At 42.6% G+C, this 13,201-nt stretch overlaps 1 long non-coding RNA gene across 2 annotated transcripts in view; it reads left to right on the top strand.

Moving 5' to 3' along the window:
• LOC131501989 (uncharacterized) overlaps positions 1–13,201 on the top strand; it is a 143,229-nt gene that overhangs the window by 42,926 nt on the left and 87,102 nt on the right. For both annotated transcript variants that reach the window (XR_009256942.1, XR_009256941.1), the window contains exon 2: positions 8,055–8,199. This is a non-coding gene — a long non-coding RNA (uncharacterized LOC131501989). The remainder of the gene's footprint in view (positions 1–8,054; positions 8,200–13,201) is intronic.

The raw sequence follows: 13,201 nt of genomic DNA, 5'->3' as shown, positions 1-13,201 counted from the left end.
GGAAATGTAAAAGAAGGGAAGTTGGAGGAGAATGAGACAGTTATTGTAACCAATTGCTGTTGAAATACTTTTGTTCATTGTAGAAAATCCTATGACAATGTGAGCCTATCACTTAGGCCCCTCCCATGGCCTTGGGAGGGGTCCAGGAAAGTGAGGGGCCCTGAAGCTTAAGACTCATTAGCTTCACGGTAAATCTTCCTCTGACACGAGGCAGCCATGATGGTTGTGTTGAGGAAGGTCTAAAAGGGAGATCTTGGGGGGTCTGGGGGTTTCAACTGGTTAAGTGTCAGACTCCTGACTTTGGCTCAGGACAAGATCTCACCAGTGTGTGAGTTCAAGCTTGGTGTCAGGTTCTGAACTGACAGTGAGGAACCTGCTTGAGATTCTCTGTATCTCTCTCTTTCTCTCAAAAATAAATAAACATTAAAAAAATAAATAAATAAAAGGAAGGGTACGTGCCTGCCTGTCTCAGTCAGTTAAGCATCTGACTCTTGGTTTCAGGTTAGGTCATGATCTCATGGTTCCTGAATTCAAGCCCCATGTCCGGCTCTGCACTGACAATGAGGAACCTGCTTGGGATTCTCTTTCTCCCTCTCTCTCTGCTCCTATCCCACACCTGTGGAGTAGAGCACTCATTCCCTCTCTCTCAAAATAAACTAAAAAAAAAAAGATTTAGGGGTGCCTGGGTGGCTCAGCGGGTTAAGTGTCTGACTCTTGATTTCAGCTCAGGTCATGATCTCACAATTGGTGAGATTGAGCCCTGCATGGAGCTGACAGTGCAGAGCTTGCTTGGGATTCTCTCTCTCTCTCAATCTGTCCCTTTCCCACTCATGCATGTGCTTTCTGTCTCAAAATAAAAAACATTAAAGAAATCTTTTAAAAAAAGATTATAAATCAACCAATCAATCAATCAATGGAAGATCTTATGCTTTTGTGGCAAGGAAGGACCAATTTGGAAAAAAGCAGGAATTTCTGAGCATGAGTACAATGGAAACCAGTTTATGGTGGGGGGTGGGGGTGGCAGAGGATGAAGAAGGAATGGAATAAGAGTAATAATAGCATTTTTAACAAATGTTGCATGAGCTCTGTCCCTGCTTTTCCCTACAAGAGGTGGGAAATTGTAAGCTTTTTTCTTGTCCCTGATTCCCATAGAGACACCAGTTTCCTCTTCTCCCCTAACAATTGCACTTCTGGTATTTAAATCTTGGCTGAATATTCTATAATTATTTCTTAACATATCTGTTCCCTCCCCCAAGGTTTTGAGCTCTGTGAGACAAAGAGCCACGGTGATTTACTTTTGTAAATCGGTTAAGTTAAAAAAAAAATGATAAGAGATCAAGACAACCTGGGGAGGGAGCCTACAGTACAGGGTCAGACCACTCCAGCTTTTATCTGTATGTCCCCTTTTCTCTACTACCCTGACAATAGAATCCTTACGGAGTCTAAGGAAGGAGAACCGACCTTCTCAGCATGTGGCATCACCAATCTACTGTTTATGGCATAAATATTGATTTTTGGTACTCAAAACACAGGCTGTTGAGATTCAAAACCCATTCTTTCAACCCACTGTTTCTGCTAGGAGCTTGAACCATTTATTTTGAAATCTTCCACAGATCTCCACCCCAGCTGAGAATGTATTCTCTTACTGTGCTGTGTCCTTCCTTCACTGATTCAGTAAGTCCTGGGTGCCCAAGGAGATGAGGCGAGAGAGGAGCCATGGGACAAAAGTACTTACAGAGAAAGGAAAACATATCAGTTAATAGTAAAATATTACCCCACTACAATTATGTCTGTATCAGATCATCGGTCCCAAAGTTTCATCCCGTGAAGTGTGAGTGGGTATAAGGCATACCTTCAAAAAAGGACTTCGAAGAGCCACACTGTGATTCACTATGCTTTCTTTTCTTTCAGCCTGGTTACCAGAGTGAGGGGACAGAGTAGAGCTCTCAGCCGACTTTCAGTGGTCTCAAAGCACTAGCGAGAGACCAGATCTTTATTTATTTAAGCCGCTATAATTTTGCATTTGTTTGTTAGTATAGCATAAACAACTAACCTCTCATAATTGTTACAAACATGAGAACGTAGCTCTCCCATCAAAGAGTAGTAAAGTCCCTTCATTTAAATCAAAACAAAGATATCTACAGAAGAAGTGTGTGTGTGGTCACTGGAATATACACATAAGTGGAATTAAATAGATACAAAGCAAATTTTTTGAGGGAGCTGTACTGACAAAGAAGCCACGGGCCTGGATAAAGAAAGTCTGTGGCAGTTTGACATGACCGAGCCAAAGTAGATTGACGCAGGGCTTATCCCCCAAGGAGAACATGCCCTCCTATGCCTTTCTAAATGAGGCCCAAGAGAGTGACTAAGAGCTAAGAAATAGAACTGGGGCTGAATAATTAAGTGTTCTCCATTTCCTTGACAGAGGACCCTTCCAATTCCTGCCCAGTAGAATCTCTACAGACCAACGTCTCCCATTTTTCCAATTGTAAAATAGAAACATTATTGCCATTAGCTTGCCTCTATTCTACTGTGAATGCTATATACGTGGGGATACTTCCCAGTGTTAGTTCATATGTCTCTGGATCAAGAGAAGTTCCATCTAGACCTGAAATAGTCATCATTGCATATCACTCCTAGATGTAGAGACTACCGTGCATGACCCAGAGATGTTGGACTTTGAACTTTGATGCCAAGACTAAATGGGACTTTTGGATTGCCTCCTTTGAGTTAAGTCTGAATGTTTTATGCGTAAGAGGGGAGTAAACTGAGCATTCCATGACCAGAAAGGCAGACTGTTAAAAGCATTAGGATTGTTCACAATATTCTGTTCTCTTTCCTCCAGGGCACATGGCAGGATTGTATTTCTACCTGCACAAAGTTAGGTGCAGCCATAAGACTTACCTTGGCCAGGGGCACCTGGGTGGCTCAGTCGGTTGAGCGTCCGGCTTTGGCTTGAGTCATGATCTCGCAGTTGTTGAGTTCAAGCCCCGTGTTGGGCTCTGTGCTGACAGCTCAGAGCCTGGAGCCTGCTTCAGATTCTGTGTCCTCCTCTCTCTTCGCCCCATCCTTGCTTGTGCTCTGTCTCTCTCTGTCTTTCAAAAATGAATAAACATTAAAAAAAAATTAAAAAAAAAAAAAGACTTACCTTGGCCAGCGAAAAGTGAGCTGAAATGATGTGTGCCACTCCAGGAAGAAGCTCTCTGAGATCCACTGCATCCTTTGCAATGTTTTCAGAGAGGGTTTATTCCCTGTGTGGGCCCCAGGGCGTGGATGCAATGTGGAACAGAGTCCCTAGTCAACCATGAAGGCTGTGAGCAAGAAATAAACGTCTTTCGTGTGAGGTCACTGAGATTCAAGAGTTCCTTGTTTCCATAGTACTTTACCTAACCTGCCTCACAGAGGTTCTTATAGGATATTCTGGCAGGGCCCTGTAGTCTTAGCAGATGCTTATTGTCCAAGCCTAAAAGTGGCCCAAAGATCTGTATCTGAACTCTCAAGTTCATATCTCTTATCCTTCAGTCCTAGCCACCTCTTGGCAATTTATGATAAAAAGGTCATAGACATCCATGGTACTACATGAGACACCTTATGAGAAAGTCCTTCTCTAAAATAAACCCTCTCTGGCCTCGGGGAAAATTGTCCTCCCAGACACCTATCTCCTCGTGGGCCCATCTCTGCCTCTCAGGCCTGGAATTTCTAGAATCCCCTGAGTGGGGAGGCTTTTTCCATGCCTCAAAAACTCTATCTTTAGCTCTGCAGTACACAAGCCAATAACAATCTCATCGACAAAGAGTTCTGAACTCAGAAACCAAAACTCAGACTGCCCTTTTTAGCTTATGGTAAGGGTGAGACTATCGCACACACTTTTCAAAGCAATAGGAAGAGGCTATTCTTTTTTTTTTTTTAATGTTTATTTATTTTTAAGAGAGAGAGATATTGAGAGAGACAGCACAAGTGTGAGTGGGGGAGGGGCAGAGAGAGGGACAGAGGATCTGAAGCGGGCTCTGCACTGACAGCGGGGAGCCTGATGGGGGCTCAATCCCAAGAAATGTGAGGTCGTGACCTGAGCTGAAGTCAGATGCTTAGCTGACTGAACGACCCAGGTGCCCCAGGAAGAGATGATTCTGCTACACGTGTCATTGACAAAACAAAGGATTCAACTCAGGAATTCAGACTCAATGGGAAATGGGACTTGTTCCTCTCTAAGAACTTAATATAAATCCTTTTAATCAAAGGTCATTCTGAGAGTGGACAGAGGAAACAGGGAAAGAACTAGCATTTGGGGGACCCTACTATGTGCCAGGTACTTAACCACATTCAACCCTCTAAGCAGCTATATGAGAGAGGTGCTATTATTTTCTCACAGAAGACACTAAGGTTCAGCGAACTGAAGACACTTGCCTAAGGTCACAGAGAAAGTAAGTGGCAGAGCGGGAATTCCAACCAGACGTCTCTAGCTGCAAAGACTTCACAGTTGTACTCTTCCTTCGCTACCCGTTGCCATAGCCAAATGAAGTTAGAAGAGAGAAAATATTTACCATAGTAGGGTAAGAGAAACATGATGCAGAATTAAAGAAATTGTTGTTTTCTTAATATGAGTAAAATTTACATTTCTGAACATTGTAACATCTAATCTATTATAAAATCTCCCCATTGGGGTGCCCAGGTGGCTCAGGTGATTAAGCATCCGACTTTGGCTCAGGTCATGATCTCGCGGTTCGTGAGTTTGAGCCCCACATCAGGCTCTCTGCTGTCAGCACAAAGCCCACTTGGGATCCTCTGTCCCTGTCTTGCTCTGTCCCTCCCGTACATGCACTCTCTCTCTCTCTTCCCAAAATAAATTTTTAAAAATCTCCCCATTAAACTACCACTTACATAGTGACTATAATTATATCCTTTATTCAGGAAATCCTGTACTAGTGATGTTTTGGATGGAAATACAATCAATATCATTATCTTCAAGACATCAGACGTAAAGAACACAGAGATTCCTTACAGTTGTAGTCTGGGAAATGGATCATGTCCCTTGCTGGCCATTACATTTGTACCTTGCTCCTGTGTCCATGTAGCTTTCACCTAAAGGAAAACTGAGGAGAACAATTTCACAGGACTTAAAAATTTATAATAGAGCATTTCTTGGCTAAGACAGCATTTGATGTGTATAGAGCTTAACGCAATGCTTGACACTTAATAAAAGTTTAACTAAATTAAGGGAACAACATGGGCTTTTGAGTCATGACTAGAATTCAAAGCTGGGTGGATTCTCCTGTCCCTCATTAGACAGGGGTTAAGTCATTTACCCTTGTCGAGATGGAGCTTCATCATCTATAAAATGGAGGAAATAATACCTATCTTACAGGATTCTTATGAGCATCGTTCAGAAGATTCTTGGGAAAAATTCTACTTCAAAAGCTTAAAGCCCCTGACCCCTGCATGGATGCATTAGTCTTCTGTCTCTCAAGAAAAAGAAAAGGTGGAAATAAAAGATCGTGTCTATTAGCTCTTCTTAAATTAGTCCAACAAAATTCGAAGTGCTCCCTTCTCAGAAAGATAAATTTCATGCTGTTGGAACAAACGGAACATATAATGCTTGCTAAGTCTCTGGCAGGTGTCTGTCTAAAGCTTGATGTTCAACGTTGGTTCTAAAGAACAGGGAAGTACCTTCCCATTGATCCACCTCAATAAGGCCATGGAGTATGGGTTGAATTTCACAACAGTCATTTCTGCCCTAGAAGAAATTAGAAAAAGGGGCATGAGTCCTTTGAAACAAATGTCCACTATGAGGGTGAAACTTCCTATTTCCATCCACCCACTCCACTCCTACCCCATAATAAAAGATGGGAGGGTAGCAATCTGCTTAGATATGTGAAAACTAGGGGAAATCTTACATGCAAAAGGCTGAAACCAGTCAGGGTCAGAGCTGCTGCTGTGTAATATTGCTCTGAATAGATTTAAAAAAAAGGCAGTAAAAAACAGCCATTACCTATCACCTCAATTTTTATCTTAAAATGGCCACCTCTTTGCTTATCTTAAAAATCAGTCCAGACTTCCAGTTCCAGACAAGATCGCATAGACCCCTTTTGCCCTGTTCCTCCCCATTAAGCACAACTATAAACCCTGGAAATTAGGAAAGAAACAGCAAAATGAGAAGTTGGGAAGATGGTAAGAAGATGAACTCTTTTGAGACCCCAAGACTAAAAGAACAACCTAGCAGCACAGTGTCTTATGTGCTCCCACCTGATAGAAGAAGACAACTCAGACCCAGCCTTTCCCTACTCCTGACCTAGCAACAGAAGGCAGCCCAGGTAGGTTCATTTCTTCCTCAGATTGAATGGGAGTCCATCTGACAACATCATGCAAGACATCACTCACAAGAGGGACCAATAGGGAGCCTCACCAACAATAAGCAATCAGGAGAAGTGCTCTCCATCTAGGTCGTGCCTTAGACGCCCCTACCCCACCGAGAGATAACTGAGGCAGATGGGTAGAAACAGCAAAAGGGAACTCCACTACAGCAAGAGGCCCCATCCAGAAAGCTTCTTTGTCCCCCCTGGAATTGAAACTCTCTTCCCTCATCCAGAGGGACCTTGCAATTGCACTCTTAGGCATTTATTCTAGAGAAATGTTCACACAACAACCTATACACAAATGTCAATAGTGTTTTTTTTTGTTTGTTTATTTATTTATTTTGGAGGGGGAGTGTGAGTGGGGGAGGAGCAGAGAGAAGTGAGAGAAATCCTTCACTGCCAGTGTGGAGCTTGCTGGGCTCGAACCCATGAACTGTGAGATCATGACCTGAGCTGAAACCAAGAGTCAGATGCTTAACCAACTGAGCCACCCAATAGTGGTTTTAATTTTTTATAGGCAAAATTTATTGGGTGATAGGCACCCAATAGTGCCCCAATAGTGGTTTTAATTTTTGATAGGCAAAGACTGGAATCAGCCTAGATATCCTTCAACAAGATGGCTAAGTGACTGTGATTCATATACACATGGACTACCACTCAGAAAGAGGAAGCAATGAACTGTTGATACATACCACAATTTGAATGAATGTCCAGAACGACCCTGAGTGAAAAAGGCAATCCTGAAAGGTGATATACCACATGATTTCATTAAGATAATATTTTTGAAATGGGAAAATTTTTAAATGGAGGTCAGATTCATTGTTGCCAAGGATTTGGGATAGGGAAGGAGCTGAACATGCTATAAAGGAGAACCCAGCATGTCCTCGAGTTGATGGAGCTGTTTGCTCAGAGTCTTGACTGCGGTGGAGGGTACAGACCTTGGTGTATGGTGAAATTGAATAGAATGAATTGCATGCCCGCGCTTTTTCATTCCCACTTCAAATCATGGAAACTTATCAAATTGTCCTCCTCCCAGAATGCAATAAAAGCAGACCGCAGAGCCTTGCACCAACTACAGCCCCATGATTTACACCCTTGTATTGGATTGACTTCCACTGTCTCTCAGGACTCTTGCACAACAAACCAGAGGCAGTACAGGCCTTACAGCTGAACAGGTCATTGTGGACTCCAAATAGCTCTGGAGGTCACCAAGGAGCTCACAGCCAATAGAAGAAAAAGACCCATATTAGAGTATTAGTAGAATACTCTACCTTGTAGTAGAATTAGAGTAACCTGACATAAATCCTACAAAAGAGGTAAATAACCTTGGAGAAGATGTCTACAAGAAAGATTAAGGGAGTGAGCTGTGCTTTCACTCAGATATGGAATTCAGGCCTAAATGCACCTAAAATTACAGGTTTCACCTTACACAAAGTAAACCTCAATTTCCACATATGTAAAATGGGGATGATAGGGAACCCACCTACCTCATGGAGTTCCTGAGAGGATTAAATGAGATTTGGTAGGCAAAGTGGGGAATGCACTATTATGGACTGAATTGTGTCCCGTCAAATTTCATATATTGAAGCCCTGACCCTCAATGTGACTATATATGGAGACAGGGCCTTTAAAGAGGTAACTAAGATTACACGAGGTTATAAGGGTAGGGCCCTAATCGAATAGGACTGGTATCTTTTTTACAAGGGGAAGAGACACCAGGAATGTGTGCACACACACGGTGAAGACCAACTTGAGGACACAGAGACAATGTGACCGTCTCAAGCCAAGGAGACCTCAGGAGAAACCAAACTGCTAATACCTTGATCTTGAACTTCCAGTCTCCAGAACGGTGAGAAATAAATTTTTGTTGTTTACACACCCCAAGATGTGGTGTTTTGTTATGGCGGCCTGGGCCAACACATGCACCATCAGATGCAGAGCTATGTGCGCCATGAATATGAGCTGTAATAATGATGTTTATTGCTAGAATTAATGTAAGTAAACTTGCAGAATTAATGTGGCAAAAGATGTGGTTCCTTCATCCTTAGAGGCCCAAGAGGTCTCTGTTGGTAAGGAGGGGGCTGTGGTCAAAACGGAAGAGCATAAATTAGGAGCGGATGCCAAGAAAAGCCCAAAACAGGGAGAATGAGCAAAGAGAAGCTGGGTGTGGGATTTTCTGACATGCACCCATGCAAAGAGTAGACGACCATAGAGCCATAGCGGGAGCACGGAGGAAAGACAGCCAGCTGGTGAGGCAGCCTTTCGTCAGTGGGGGATTCATCCAGGGAGGGCAGAATTGGGGTGGGGTTCTGGGTCCACAGCTAATCTAGGGCTTCCTATATGACAGCCACGAACAGGAGGACAAAAGTAGACACCTGAGTCAAAATTCCTAGAGAATGCTGAGAATCAATACTTGGAAGAGCAAGTCTAAATGTCAAGTCCAAATTGCTGGGGCAGGGGGAAAACATGAGAGACAGGGACAAGGGTCAACAACAGGGAGAAATTGGAGAGTGCTGTAGAAAAGTGTGAACAGCCCTGAAATGTTTGCTGTTTGCTTTCATTTGTTCCTGCATGCCGCACCGTGGGTATGACTAGTTGAAAGTTACAAGGTCAGTGGGAGAGGTCCCAAGCCCATGTTTTATAGTAATAAGAGACAGCTAACACTCAAGGCATCACAATAGACCTTGAATTGAGCAAAAGGAATCACAGAAAAAGCCAGAATTCAATAGGCCTTTCAAACAAACCTGAACAAATTGACCCTAAATGATTGTTCATCACCTGGTATCTAGCAGGAACCGATATTAGAGTCAGCGAATAGGCCACCAGCCTCACCAGCACTACCTGGGCATCCCACCAGGTAACCCAGTGACATTTGTTCCCAGGATGTAGACCATTTGGGTAATGAATATGAGACGAGACTTGATTTTTATTAGTGTGGCACATTGTAAGCAATAATTGTGCTTGTAAAACAGCCACGTTTTAAATCCACTCTTGTTTCTGATGCTAATTGTTAAGGCTAACGGCCCCTTTGATGCGTTAAAGAGCGTTGTTTGATCCTTTTAGCTCTGGCTTTGGAATACATCCTGATTCATTTCTTATCACCTCCTTCAATGCTTCTCTAGTCTATGTTACCATCATTTCTTGCCTGGATCATTGCAATACTTCCCCAACTTTCTCTTTTCCTCTGACAGTCTCTTCTGCACAAAGCAGACAAGCAACCCCTTTTAAAATATAAGTCTGATGACATCACTCCTTTGCTCAGAAACCTACAGGCTTCCCATAACACATCAGTCACCTACACAAGTCCGTATCCAATTCTCTGTTGCAGGTTGGATTCCCCATCTGAGACGGAGGCTAGAGGGCAAGGTATTTATTAGGGAGTGTCCTTGGGATCAGCATCTGTGCAAAGGAGGGGAACAAAGCAAGAACAGGCAGAGGAAGAAATTGAAATTTGACATAGGCTCAACAAGAGTCTTGGCCAATGTCATGTAGAGTTCTAGAGGTGGAATGGTGTTTTAGAGTTGTCCTAAGTTAGGTCAAGATGCTGGGCCTTTAGACTCCCTCATTGATCAGTCATTGGATGCTGGCAGCCCTAGGAAGGGGCAGGACCTTGGTGGAGGTGGCTCTCAGTAGCTGGGGAAGGTCTGTCCACAGTACTCTTAAAGCTGGGACAACAAGTCCATTAAAGGGGGATCTGGTCAGCACATCACAGTGCCTGACACTCTCCAGCCTCATCTCCTATCAATCTTCCCCTGGTTCATTCAGCTCCAGGTAAACTAGCCTCTTTACCATTCCTCAAGCAGGTCAAGTACAACTGTACCTCGGGAACTTTGTTCCTGCTCTCCCTCTCCCTGAAGCACCTGTCCTACGCTTCCTCACTTTAACACTCTTCTGAAATGTAGCCACCTCAGAGAAAGAACTTCTCTAACAACTCTGTCCAAAATAGCTGATACCTAGAATATATTTCTGCTTCCTTGATGGCGTATTATCTCTCTCACTAGAATATAAGCTCCTTGAGTTGAGGATTTTATCTGTCTCATCCGTCGTTCTATCTCCAGAGCCTAGAGCAACATATGACACACAACAAGTCTTCAGTAAATGATCGTTGAATGACTACAAAAAAGAATGAACTGCTTGACATTGATTCATAACACTGACATCTGTAGGATTCTCTTCTTATTATTTAAATGCAGATAGTGTCTTCTCTGCTCCGACACAGGCAGTTCTCCGCCCTCCCCCTCCAGCGGGCTCCCAGAGTCCCCTCCCGAAAACATACAGCTTAGTTCCTGGGTCCATTTTCATAACCCACACAATTTCAAAGCTTCCTGTCTCACCACGTACCCTCCCCCACAGCCTGCAAGGCTACCATTGCCACTCCCGAAATGGCAAATATTGCTACTTCCAATGAATTCTCCACGGTACCTGATCCTTACCATTACTAGCTTCTAATCAGTCTAACTAGGTCACTTGCCAGTCCTCAAGCTACAAGGGAGGCTGAGAAAACAAATATCTCTTGTTTCAGCTTCTATCGTGGGCAAATTTTCAAATCTAGCCTGGGGAGTCAGATGCCAGGCATTAAAAACAGAAACAAACAGATGTTCCCCCACCTAAGAAATAGTAAATCCTGTCACTGCCCCTTAAGAAACTTGAAATTCAGTTGATGACACAGGCCTTCACAGTTTTGTCAATCAGTCAACATTTTTAGCCTCTTCTATGCACACAAGGCATTGTGTTAAGGGCTGTGCATATTCTAAATAAGAAAAACACAGTTCTTGCCTTAAATAACTTTCTCCTAGAAGAGGAAAAATAGTGTCAAGAACAGCAGAATTCAGGGATAGAACTAACTCTTGCCCATTCTTAAATGCAATCAATATTGGATTTTTGTGTATTTTTTTTTTTTGCTCTTGTTTGAGTAGTAGCTTGTGAGGCAGCCATATTATGAACAGAATTTGATCTATTGTCAATGTCCAATAAATATTTTTAATAATGAGTGCTCTGGAGGAATAACATCCAAGAATATTCTAGCAGATGGTAAAACATTTTTGCACAGTTAATTTCTGCCAAAACAGCCCTCTATCCTACTTGAGAGCAGTGGAAAATCAAACAGAAAATTAAAGACAGCTAGACAAAGCATGAGAAATGTCTGGCCTGAGCTATGGAAGAGGCTTACTCCTTTGCCACGGTTGGATTACCCGTGTCTTTTCTTTGCTCTCATGAAGAAGGAGAAGGGAAAAAATGCCAGTACACACAGGGTATGCATTGTATTGTCTCTTATTTAAGTTCACAGGACCATTGAGGAAAAAAGTAACAACAATCCTGTGTTTAGAGTAAATCTGTTCCTTGTTGTCAAAGGAATTTCTAACATGGTTAAGCTCCCATCAAGGAGCACTTAGACTCTATTTTAATCATCCCCGATTTACTAAAAAGACAACTGAGGCATGGAGAGTTTGAATCATTTACTACAGGCCAAAAATTCAAACTGAGTTTTCTGTTAGCCCGGTTCGTGCCTTAGATTTGTTCTAGAAAAATAGACCCTGTTCAAACACTTCTGAAGGATACTGTGGGGTATGAGAAGATGAGAAAGGTTCCTTGCTCTGTAACTCAAACATGAGGGCAGTTGAGAGTCCACAGAGTTGTGCAGTGTTGTTCTAGTTCTATTCACCATGGGGCTGGAAGCTTCTCAGCAAGTTAGTTAGTATGGTGCAGATGAAAATAGAAAGGGCCCAGTGTTCTTCCCAGGTTATGTGTCCACTAAATACAGTAGATTAAGATGATAACATATACATGTGTATTCATGTATGAATATGCATATGTGTGTGCATATGTGCATATATATGTACATGCATATGCATACACCATGGTGAAAACAATACAGATATGGTAAACCTAATACTGTCTTACGCACCAGGAAACCTGTATTATTTCAACACTGGAAAAGAAAATGAGCCTTCTCCCATGTTAGTCCCATCATTCCTTTTCTGCTTTGAGTTGGAAGTTTCTGCGTAAAAATGGGATGTAGAGGGGTGCCTGGGTGGCTCAGTTGGTTAAGTGGCCAACTCTTGACTTCAGCTCAGGTCATGAACTCGAGGTTGGGATTCTCTCTCTCCTTCTCTCTGCCCCTCTCCCACTCTCTATCGCTCTCAAAATAAACAAACATTAAAAAATAAATATGTAAAAAATAAAAATAAAATAAAAATGGGATGTAGAGTGAGGGACCAACTCTTTTCTGACAGCATCCCAGCAACCCCATGACCTCTGAGCTTAGGACTCCCTCTTCCTTTTCATATAAATCATCAACTGCTTTGTAACTGCCCCCTTCGACTCCCAACTGGGATAACTAGATGGAATAAGATTTATGTTTCTGGGGAGTTTGGGCTCAAAGTCAGCAAACCTATTATCTATGAGCACATTACCTCCTGACTTTTAAATCTAGTGTGTGGACCTCTCTCAGTTTATTCGACCCAAAGAATGAGAATAATAGCTCATGCTCCATTCACCTGTTTGGACTATTTTATTAGAAAAAAAATATCTGAAATGTAATTTTCATTTTCAACTAAAAACGTATTACTGTTTAATCTAAGGTGCTATAGGGTGGTTGATGTATTTCGAGACTGTAGATATTTCTGGTGACTAAAATGCAGTGAGGACTAGGGAATCTTGCTGCCCTATTGGCACAAAGAAGTGAGAGGACACCAACACGGGTATTTCACTTGAGCCCATGTCTCCAAATGAAGGAGGGACTGATTTCAGCATTACTTCCTCGGAGGCTCTGTGGCTCAGAATGGTTAAAACTCTCCTATATTACTGTTTCCCAAACTAAATGCTAAGCTCCTTCAAGGCAGAGGCTGTGT

Source organism: Neofelis nebulosa, chromosome X (assembly GCF_028018385.1).
Source record: "Neofelis nebulosa isolate mNeoNeb1 chromosome X, mNeoNeb1.pri, whole genome shotgun sequence".
Classification (NCBI taxonomy): Eukaryota; Metazoa; Chordata; class Mammalia; order Carnivora; family Felidae; genus Neofelis; species Neofelis nebulosa.
Note: the sequence above shows the minus strand (reverse complement) of the source record. Positions and strands in the feature narration are given on the sequence as shown.